Raw genomic sequence first — 4,597 nt, 5'->3', positions numbered from 1 at the left:
TATGCCGAGCAGAGAAATAACATACACCACCATTCACAATCCTGAAAGTCACACTTTGCCAAAATTCCAGGTTACTAAAGATGAGATTGATACTATCTTTCTAAAGACAGAAATCCTAAGTAAAATAAACAACCTTAAAAAATTTTTTAAAACCCTACCAAGGAAAAAAGAAAACCCAACCTGCTCCTTTTATTCCTGTCTGTAGCTGTCCGGGCTTGTTTAACATTAAAATACTTGGAAATATTTTAAAAAATCAGGTTTCACAAACTAATCTGTGTGGCTTATAGAAAGCTAATCATTTGGTTTGTCCAACAGTAGGCAGCCCAATTTCTGCTTTTAAATTTTGTCACCCTAAACTTTAGGGCCTAAAGTATTGTAATCTTTAAAATGTGAGAAAGGGGAGAGGCAACGCCTTGCCCTGAACTTTTTCTGGGCTGTCTTGTTTGCTTGAGTAAGATACGAATAATACCTTCAGAACTTGCTCTTGCCTTGAAGCAATAGACAAGTATGTGCCACTCTTCTCTAAATTTGGAATAGTGAGTACAAGTAGAAGATTGAAGATTTGCTTTGAAGCTGGGTATTGCCAGTGCAGCCTCTCCCAAAGGCTGGGAGCAGGACCCAGAGCTGCAGAGCCTTCACTCCCTGCTTTTAAAGGCTCACATATTAATTCTGGGCTGTGTCTGGTTAGACCAAAGGTCAGGAATCTGATCTTGACCTTCATGCTAATGGAAATCCTGTGGGAATCCTGAGAGTGGCTGAATGAGTGCCGAAATATTACTAATAATTAATAATGATGATAATGCCCTGAGTTTCTTGTTTTAGTGCTTTTTATCCCCCAAAGGTTTCAAATCACTTCAAGACTAATCCTTTCACCCACTGTTGACCTGTAACTGACTCAGGCATAGAATGTCGCCCTGTTGTCAGGAATACAGCCACTCTGGGCCTGTTTAAGCATGAGCTGAGGAAAGATACTGGCTGAAAATGAAAGTGTAAATTTTAGGTAGGCAGGTTATTACTACCCACTGGAAATCTAGCCAACAAATGAAGTTTAATACCCTCCTTTTGTAAAAGCTCACAGGCAGCTCTCCTGACCGTAAACTGACTTCAACTTCACATTTCACCTTCTCTAAGTCAGGTTTCTCAGCCTCAGCGCTACTGGCATTTGGGCTGGTGATTTTCTGTTGTGGGCAGAGGAGCTGTCTTGTGCACTGTACGCGGATCAGCAGCATCCCTGGTTTCTACCCACTAGATGCCAGCAGCTTGCGTGTGCACACACACAGACACACACATACACACACAGTTGTGACAAGTGAGAATGTCTACAAACATTGCCAAATGTCTCCTGGGGGACAAAGTCACCCTCAGTTGAGAGTCACTGGTCTAATTCATACATCTACAAGGCAGGCTAGAAGCTACTGAATTACCAGAACCTTCCGTTCTTCCAGGTTGCTTAAAGGATTTCTCATGAAAGGACATTTATCTGTCTAGGGCTTTTAAGACTCAGGGAAACTTCAATTATGAAATAGGTCTTCAATCATAACTTTGATTATGAAACAGATTATGAAACAGACACTCAAAATTACGTTCCCATCCGACCCTACCCTCCCCCCAATCAAATAAATAATGCAACCTAGATTATCGAATGTTCCCCTTCTCCTGCAGAGGATGGGATCACTTTCTAAAGTGTAACTTTTCCCAGTGGCTGTCGTAGGTGATAAAAGGATAACCTTGTGACAGCTTCAACATCACAGTGGCCAACCACCTCTCAGACTTCTTGGAATCAGAGTTCCTCCCCATCTGGAATCCACAGCCACTGTCAAACAGCTGAATTGAAGCCTGCATCGAACCGCCTGAAGGCGCTGGGAAAACCCCAAACCTTCACTGACCACAACCTGTGGTCTGCCGCTTCTCATCCTCCCCACAGCACCCACGCAGCCCTCTGGGACCTCAGCTCCAGGAGCTGGCCCTCACTGCGTGGTCCACATGCCCTCCACACCCAGACAGTGGCTCTCAAACTTTTTCACCACAACTCACCATATTTTACATCAGGAACCACTGCCCACACCCAATTCACATATACGAAAATACATTTTGTTTTTAAACCTTTTTTTGAACTAATTTCAGACTTACAAAGAGGTTGCAAAAATAGCACAGAGGATTTCCATATATCTCTTGCTGTGTTGAAATCCTAATTAATGCCCAATGTGATGATGTTAGGGAGGTGGAGTAATTGGCAGGTGATTAGGTCCTGAGGAGGGGTCCTCATGAGTGGAATTAGTGCCCTTTTAAAAGACGCTCCAGAGAGCTCCTAGCTCAGTGATGGCGAACCTTTTGAGCTCGGCGTGTCAGCATTTAAAAAACCCTAACTTAACTCTGGTGCCGTGTCACATATAGAAATTTTTTGATATTTGCAACCATAGTAAAACAAAGACTTATATTTTTTATAACGTGTCATAGGTTCGCCATCACTGTCCTAGCTCCTAACATAGCAAGAAAACACTATCTCTGAGCCAGGAAGTGGCCTTCACCAGACACAGAATCTGCCAGCACCAAGATCTTGGACTTCCAATTTCCAGAACTGTGAGAAATAAATTTCTGTTTTTTATAAGCCACTTAGTTCCTTGTGGCATTTTGTTATAGCAGCATCAAGGAACTAAGACATCCTCACCCAGCTTCCCCTAGTGTTAACAACATAACTTATTAAAACCATAATGCAATTGTCAAAACCAGGAAATTAATATTGGTGCAATACTACTAACCAAACTAAAGACCCCAGTTTTGTGTTAATGTACCTTTTCTGTTTCAGGATCCCCTCCAGGATCTCACATTGCATTAGCTATTTCTCCTTAGTCTCCTGAATCTGTGACAGTTCCTTAGACTTCTCTTGCCTTTTATGACCTCAATGGTTTTTGAAGAGCATTGATCAGTTATTTTGTCAAATGTCCCTCCACATTGGTTTGCCTGCTGTTCTATCATAATTGCACTGAGTTTATACATTTTTGGAAAGAATGCCACAGAAATTATGGTGTAGTTCACCACTCCCCAAATATATCTTAAATAGAAGTTTTATGAAACTCTATCTTTGTTATGTGATATACACTCTGACATTTTCTATTATTATTTTAAACGCTGGTTTCACAACGATATTGCTTCACAGGCCTCTAATGGGTCAGAAAACACTGCCCTAGGCCAGCTTGCCTTAGGTGCACTGCGCTAACTGCATTTTCTTTCTTTCTCTGTGACCAGCTCTTCCTGTAAGCTTCTAACTTTATGTTCTCCTGTCTTCAGTCTGTTCATATCTCATTATACTTATTTCTTCAGTGAGACGACCCATTTTTTCCATTCCCACCCCACACAGGTGGGCCCATCCCTGAACATCCACCTGTGTTTCTGGCTTTGACTTCCAGCTGCCTGAGGAATTTCTGTGTGGATGCCCTGACATCACACTAAACTGAACAGGATCAAATGACATTAGTGCTCTCTCCCTCACAAACTAAATGGCCACCCCACATCTGATACCTGTCAGTGATGCACCCTATACTCACCTGAAGACCAGCTTTCACTGCCACACCTGGAATCCTTCCCACCCCAATCCCAACTGGCTCCTCTATTCTCCATTTTCTAATTCAGAGGTTCTCAAACTTTGGAGAACATCAAAACCCCCTGAGTGATCCTAAGTCACGTTCCCAAAACTGATTCTGTCTGTGGAAAGTGGGGGTCCAAAATTCACATTTCTATTAAGTTCCCAGGTGAGGCTGTCGGTGCTCTGAGAACCACGGTTCTAACCATCCCACATACAAATTCCAGGCTCACTGTGCACTTCCTCCACGGTAAGGAACCAGTTGTGGTTCCCTGTGGGCCACAGTGGCACTATGCCACACACCTGACCTAGCCCGTGGCATCTCACTTGAAGCCACTGTTTTCCCGGAGTGGAAATCCTCTCTCTTTCCAATGACTCAAATCTCCTCCATACTGAGGGCGATAGCTCCAGATCAGCAGCTCCAAGACGTTTTACTTCTCCAGCTTTTCTGGAAGCCACTCTTCTGGTGGCAATGAAGGTCTGTGACTACAAGTGGGGGGTAGTCTTGCCTCTGCAGCTGGACAGTGCTCCCCAGGTCGCATGGCTGATTAAGTCGTTCTTATGTGTTCTCACTGCACTTTGCTGGCTTCTTTCATTATGGTTTCTAGTGCATCCAGTTTTCACCTTGCACACTCTCCCATAATAGCGCGCGCGCGCACACACACACACACACACACACACACAAGGCTTTGAATCTGGTCGGCCTACCTGAACTTAAATCCAGTGAGGCTTTGCCCTCCTTTTCAAGGACCCTCTGAGTCTGGGGATCGGTTCTTGTGTTCTCCTGTCCCAGCAGCTCTGGGAACAGCAGATGGCTGAAGATGTCGAGAAGGGCCAAGGCAGGGGACATTTGAACTCTGAATATTTGTCTGTTTTACAATCTTTCAAAGGATGTGCAAAGATGAGATTACTTGTTTCCTTGGAAGTATAATCAAGAACCAGCTTGCAAAGTAGAACGCGGTGCACTGCTGACCCTTCCCTGCCACCTCCCCAACCACCCCCCACACCCCCCCCCTT

Source organism: Myotis davidii, unplaced genomic scaffold (assembly GCF_000327345.1).
Source record: "Myotis davidii unplaced genomic scaffold, ASM32734v1 scaffold119, whole genome shotgun sequence".
NCBI classification, from domain to species: domain Eukaryota; kingdom Metazoa; phylum Chordata; class Mammalia; order Chiroptera; family Vespertilionidae; genus Myotis; species Myotis davidii.
This window is presented reverse-complemented; position numbering follows the sequence as displayed.